Genomic DNA, 7482 nt, shown 5'->3' on the forward strand with positions numbered 1-7482 from the left:
AGAGCTGTTGTACATAGGGTCGCTATGAGTCGCAAGCAACTCGATGGCACATAACAACAACAACAACAACTAGAAACACAAAAGACCTCTTATAAGGAAGACTATACAAAACTACGACAAGAAACAATTGTTGTTGTTATGTACTGTTGAGTCGCTTGTGACTCATACAGACCCCATGTACAACAGCCCTGAAACCTGCTCTATTCTGTACCAACCTAATTGTCTCTGACACACCTACCCTCATGACTGCAGTCACTGAATCAATCCATCTCATCCATGGTCTTCCTCTCTTGTGCTGTCCCTCAATCCTTCCAAGCATGATATCCCTCTCTAAGGACTGGTCCCTCCTTGCAATATGCCCAAAGTATGTCAGACAAAGCTTCAGCATCTTTGTCTCCAAGGAGAAGCCTGGTCTCACATTCTCCAGGATGAACCTGTTTGTTCTCATGACAGTCCCTGGTATATTCAACACTCTTCTCCAACACCACAGCTCAAATACATCAATTCTCTTTCTATCATCCCTAGTCATTGTCCAGCTCTCTGAAACATAGCAAGCAACTGCAAACACTTTGGGCCCTAATTAAATGGAAAAAATACTCACTGTTCATGAACAGGAAGCCTCAACACCATGAAAACTACAATCATACCAAAAGTAATCTACAGGTTCGATGAAATCCAAATATAGATGCCAAACTCCTTCTACAAGGAGACAGAAAATGCAAATTCCAGTTTCATTTGAAAAATAAAGAGGCCCAAAATAAGCAAAATTTCTTCTTAAAACTGAAGCAAGAAACATTACACTCTCTGATCTCAAAACCTATTACACAGTTGAAATAATAAAAATAGCATGGTATTGGTGCACATGGTACAATGAGAGAACAAAGAAGTAGAAATGAGAACACAGAAACTAACCCATCTACCTATGATCAGCTGATATTCAACAAGATAAACCCATTAAATGAGGAAACAACAGACTCTTTAACAAATGGTTCTGGTAAAACTGGACATTTACCTATAGAAAACTGAAACAAGATCCACATCTCACTACATGTACAAAAATGAACTCAAAATGGATCAGAGATCTAAGGGTAAAATGAAAACCCATAAAGATCATCAGAGAAAAAAGCAGGAATAAATTTAGAAGCCCTAGTCTATGGCATGAATAGACTTGCAAACACAGACCAAAACACACAATTAGGAGAGAAAAACAGAACCTTTGAAAAATAAATCCCTGTGTCCATCAAAAACTTTTTTCTAATAGGGTGAAAAGAAAGCCCACAGACTGGGGGAAAATATTTGTAACAACATTTGGGACAAGATACTCATAATTAAAATTTACAAACTACTTGAGTGCCTCCAAGGAGCTCTCATGGCCTAGTGGTATGAAGCTGCACTGCCAATCCAAAGACAGATGGTTCGAATCCACCAGCTGCTCCATGGGTGAAAGCTAGGCAATCTCTTCTCATGCAATTTGCTGCCTCTGAAAACCTGCTGGAGGGTAAACTACAGGTTGGTTCCAACTCCACGGTACATAACAACAACAACAGTGCCTCTATAGGAAAAAGACTGATAATTACAAGATGGGCAAAAGGCATGAAAAGACTCTTTACCACAGAAGATATTTGGATGGCCAACAAACACATGAAGAAATTTTCAAAATCACTAGCAATTGGAGATATGCAAATTAAAACAACAATGAGATACCATCTCACTCCAGTAGCAATGGGAAAGTTTAAAAGGGCAGTAAACAATAAATGTTGGAAAGAATGTGGAAAAACTGGAACTCCCATGTACTACTTTTGGGACTGTAAAATGACACAACTGCTATGGAAGCAGCAATCTGCTGTTTCCAAAAAAATGAATATAGAAATCCTATGGTGGTCGTGGTGCGCACCGTCAAGTAAGAACCAACTCATAGCTGACCCTCCAGCAAGTATTTAGAGGCAGTAAATCGCTCGTGAGGAGAATGTCAACCTTTCTCCTGTGGAACAGCTGATGGCTTCTAACCACATACCTTTCACTGGTAGTGCAACTCCTTACCACTAAGCCACCCAGTTATTCCATAACTGGGAGTCTACCACGGGGAAATCAGAGTCTCAGCTCTTCTCACAAATGAAGATATGTATATCTATGTTCATTACAGCATTATTCATAGTAGCAAGAATAAGGAAACAACCCAGATGCCCATGAACAACTGAGTGGAAAGAGAAAATGATGGTGGATTCACATCGATGGAATACTACGCAGCACTAAAGAACAATGAAGTATTCATAAAATATGACACAGCACGGGAGAGTCTAGAGGGATTATGCTGAGTGAATAACTCAGTCACAAAAACACAAATAGTTCATAAGGCCACTATTATAAAAATAGGAAGGTAATTGTGTATAACATGAGTAGCTGTTCAAAAGGGGAAGAGAAAGGGGGAAAATAGAGCTCTTTCCTGCAGGCAGACCTTCATACCTTCGGTGTGTTAGAGCACCGATTACACACTGTGCTAAGTCTAGTTATGAATTAATGTGTCTGTTTCATCCAAGATGTAGTTTTCTTACATTTTATGTTTCATTCATTCATATACATTGTGTTTCTAATAATTAATTACTATTGATTTATAGCTTTTATTACCCTGTCTTATCAAGTCCCTGTTGCATCTTGTCTATTCCTTCACTCCCACATCCACCCACTCACTAGTTATCCTAGGATAACTATCTGGGAAGCTGCACTAACTCAGCATGGCTGGACAAAGCTGGACACTAACTGCGGCACGGCTGGGGAGCAGTAAAATTTATTCCGGGAAGATGGTCTAGACCATGTTAAGTAGGGTATTATAAGGAGGGGGAAAGCTCTTCATGTTTTGAGCATGGCTCTTCCTAAAGAGCTCCTGTGGCAGTGTCACATGTCACACTGCTAGCCAAAAGCCCAGCTGCTCCAAGGAAGACAGAAGTGAGGTCTCCTCCTGGAAAGACTACCAGCCTTGGAAACCCAATGGAAACTATGAGTTAAGTCAGTGACAATGGGGTTTGCTTTTGTTCTCTTCATGTACTTGGAGCTAACAGCTCTCATTGAGACCCCCCATGAAAGCTGCTGACCTGGTAACCCTCACAAAAAGCACTTCTTGACAATTTTGTATATAATTCAAGAGGCTTCCCACTACAAGAACCTAACAATAGACATAGATGGGGCGTTCTTGAACCCCTGGTTAAAACCCCAGTGTCCCTCACTGGGCCAGTGTCCTCAGAAATAATCCCTAGTACTGACCCCATCACTCCACTCTGCATGTCAGGTGGCCCAGCCTCTGCACAGCATGGTTTAGACTATTCCTCCCTCAGGCTTGCACAACACACCTCACATTAAAGCTCTTCTGCTCTTTCTCAGTGCCTGCCCTGAACTGTGAGACCTTTTGGTGAACTCTCCCCAGAGATCTGGAAGAGTCTTCTGCACACCTGGAGATTCCCTCTGAGCACCTTCTCACAACCATTTATAAAGGTTCAGTAAGCCCAGACCCAGGTCCAAGAACATTCCTGCACCCAACCCTTGCCACCAAACAGCTTCTTTTTCTTCCACAAAGTAGTAGCCCTAGCCCCACAGCAACCCAATTATTTCTAAATTGCCAAGGTACAGAACCTTGAAAGGGCTTTTGAAAATCAAGCAAATTAGAGCTGTTGGGTCCCCTGGCCCTGGCTACCTCTTCACCCTGTAAGGAGCTACATTAAGACACCCCAGCACACAGTCTCTTTCCAGAAGCCCACAGTCCGGCTGTCAACAGAGGAGTTTGGCTTCCGTGTTTGGTGACCCCGTTCAGCTGGAAGAAGCTGACGTGGCTTTAAATATTTAACCACTTTAAATACGTGGGTAATGATAATAACTTTGCTGATGGCAGCTCAAATTAAGCTCTCGATCAAATAAGATTTGTTGAACCTAAAATACTTCTAATTAACTCCCTGGCCAGCTTTCCTCATCGCAGATGGCCACAAGGGGCAGCTGCGTCTCCAGGGAAAAGCACTTCATTTGGATCCATCTTAAAAGGAGCACAAACCAAAACCACTGCCGTCAAGTCAGTTCTGAGTGGGCGAAGCCACAGCACGGAGCAGAACTGCCCTGCAATGCTTCCAAGGTTGTAAATCCTGATGGAGGCCAAACATCACACTTTCTCCCATGGAGGAGCTAGTAGCTTCAAACCACCAACTTCAGAGTTAAGAGCCAAGTGCTTTAGACACTGAGCACCAGGGCTCCTCGAAAAGGAGGTAAATGATGCCTATTCTTGTTGTTATGAAAAACATAGAAGGTCATGTTTTCAAGTGTGTGTGTGTGTGTGTGTGTGTGTGTGTGTGTGATCTACTAAGTGGATGCATAGGTAAGGAATCATTATAACTATTAGTTAAAGACACACACACACACCCCTACACTAATCCTTCAGTGGTTTGCCCTATGACTTGCCAAACCTCTTACTAAAAGCTCTTTAGGAGAGGGATACAAATTGGCCAATATACTTAGACAGGTCTCAGAGGCCCCCCCCCCCAGATACCACTGTTATCAGTAAAGATCCTTTCTGCCCCTCCTCAGAGACAGTCCTTCTGCAAAGTGCCTTCTCCTGAGTAAGGGCAGTCTCCAAGGCCAGGGAACTTTCACCAAGTAGACCCTCACTGTGATGGACTGACACAGTGAAATTGCAGCAGGCTGCTGCAGGATTGGGAAGGGTTTCTATCCTTTGCAAGTTAGGTCTAAGTATGAGTCAGAGTTGACTCAAAGAGACCTACTAACAACAGAGCCTCTCATTTGCCTTGGATGTCCTCAAAGAGCTCAGGGGGAAGATCACAAGCATCTGTTTCCTGACTCTGTACAGAATTTCTCAGTCTAGAGAGTAAAGAATCCCAAAACCACTATCATCAGGTAAAAAGGATCAACATCTTCAACACAGGTTATAGCTCAACATCAAGAAAACAAAAGTCCTCACCAGCGGGCCAATACGAAACATCGTGAAAGATGTAGAAGAGACAGAAAATGTCGATCATTTCCTCTTACTTGGATCCACAATCAATACCCTTGGCTAGGAAATCAAAAGGCATATTGCATTGGGAAAGTCTTATCAGGGACCTCTCTGAAGTACTGAAGAGCAACGATGTCAGTGAAGACTAAGGTGCCTGATCCAAATCATAGTATCTTCAATTACTTGCTATGCAGCTGAAAGTTAGACAATGAATACAAATGGTAGAAGAATTGATGCCTTTGAGTTGTGGTGTTGGAGAAGAGTGCTGAGTATCTCCTGTACTTACAAAAGGATGAACAAATACATGTTGGGAAAAGTGCAGCCAGAGTGCTTTTGGGAGCAATGATAGTGAAACTTCACCTGTTATACTTAGACCATGTTATCAGGAGCAACCAGTCCTTTGAAAAGGACATTATGATTGGAAAGGTGGAGGGTCAGCATAGGAGGCGAAGACCTTCAATGAGATAGACTGACACTGTTACTCTAATGGTGGGCTCGAGTATGTCAGAGATGGTCAGGATGGCACAGTACAGGTCAAGGTTCAGCTCCACTGTGCAGGGGGTTGTTAACAGTTCTAGCTAACTTGATGGCACTTAACAACAACCACAACCATAGAATTGATTCCAACCAATATTAACACTGAAGGGCAGAGCTGGACTGCCTCATAGGGTTTCCAAAGCTGTAAATCTGTACAGCAGTAGAGTGCTTCATCTAGGAGTTTCCCCACAGAGAAGCAATGGATTTGAACTGTTGACCTTTAGTTAGCAGCCAAGTGTTTTAACCATTGCATCACTGGGTTCCTTCAATATACTGAGAAATTCCTAACATGGCTCTTGACCTAAAGAGGACACGGGAACTCCTACTTCACCCTCAGTCCCAGAACACAGAAGCCTGAACCTCTAGCAGAACCATCCTATAGACATGTTTGTCATTTTACCACATTGCCTTTCCAGTAAGGAAGCCACACTCTTCTTTCTCTTATGACTTCATCCTCCTCTGGGGTGAAACAGGTGGATGACCAGGAGGAATGCCAGGTTAAAGCCCTCAGACAGTAAGCTTCAGCACCTGGGCCAAGTCTGCACATCAGGCAGAGAAGGAAATGAGGCGGTCTGCCCAGCCAGCAAGGAAGCCAAGGATAAAAGCTAATGCAATGGACACAATTTCATTACGAATGTGAAAATTGATGCTAACTCATGAAGAAAGAAAGGAAGAATCTGCTTGAAATGTCAAGTCCTCAGGACTTGGAACAGCTGCAGCGCTTGCGCTGGAGACAACACAGACCTCACAAGCTGGGTAGCAAACATTTGCCCAGTGAACTGGGGGTAACGCTGAGGGAGCCCGAGGTATCTTCTCCTTCCACGAACAAGCAGTTTATCTGTAACGTAGAACACGACCATCTTCTCCAGGATGAGAGGAACCTTCTCCCCACCACCCCAGTGCCAAAGTGGCATGCCAAACCTGGGTGGGAAATCAGACCCAACGTGGAGACAGGCTTCCCGCAGCAGGCATGTGTGGAAAGTCAGACTGTGGGCTCTGTCGTGCTGGGTCCCCAAGTGTCTCCTTAACTCTAAAGAAAGACTTCTGCACTCACTGGAGTGAAAAGTCTGGCTGCAACATCAAAATGTACTTCTGCGTATTAAGTCTAAAATCAAGACAAAGTTTTTATTGTCACATTGCTGTTGACAATAACTCAGAAGCTTGCTGTGCAGCTGTCTTTGATGCATAACATAAAGATATATTCCTCCTCCATCCCCACCCTCACCCCAGATCTGTCCTTAACAAGCAAAACCCATTTCACAGGGCTGTCTTGGTGGTGGTGGTGGTGATTGTTTTTTTAGAACAAGCAAGTATTTGTGCCAACCTGTACACAGAAGAACATATTTACTCTACAACAAATTCTTTCATTCATTATTAAGCACCTACTTTGTGCTTGGCACAGGTTCAAGACTGGGGCTGCGTACAAGTGACTTGGCCCACAGTGTGGCAGAGGCATGAGGCTGGGCACCACAGCTCCTGACGCATGATGCTAAGTGTTCTAATAGAGATGGGTACAAAGTGACTGGGGACCAAAGCAGAGGGAATGATTAATTCTGCCTCAGGGTTTGGGAGTGCTTCAAGGAGGCATTTGCCTTCACTTCCTTGCTGTGGGTTTCTAGGTAGGATTCCCCCAGGCGGTACAGAAGGCTGCCAGAGTGGCACATCCCAGGGATCTCATTTGTACATACTCAACTGCCTTCTCCTCATTCCCAATAAAAAGCAATTGGGCATCCCTATTACCAAATAATAGGGCCAAATTTTGAATTGGACCAAATCAAAGCCAAACCCACTGATATCGAGCCAGTTCCAACTCTTTACCCACCATCTATGGGTTACCTCAGCCATAAATCTTTATGAAAGGAGAACGCCTATCTTTCTCTCAGAGCAGATTCTGGGTTTGAATCATCCATTTTTCATTTAGCAGCCCAATATACCATGCACTATACCACCAGGGCTCC

Source organism: Elephantulus edwardii, unplaced genomic scaffold, assembly GCF_000299155.1.
Source record: "Elephantulus edwardii isolate Elephantulus edwardi_28Jun2011 unplaced genomic scaffold, EleEdw1.0 scaffold00171, whole genome shotgun sequence".
NCBI classification, from domain to species: domain Eukaryota; kingdom Metazoa; phylum Chordata; class Mammalia; order Macroscelidea; family Macroscelididae; genus Elephantulus; species Elephantulus edwardii.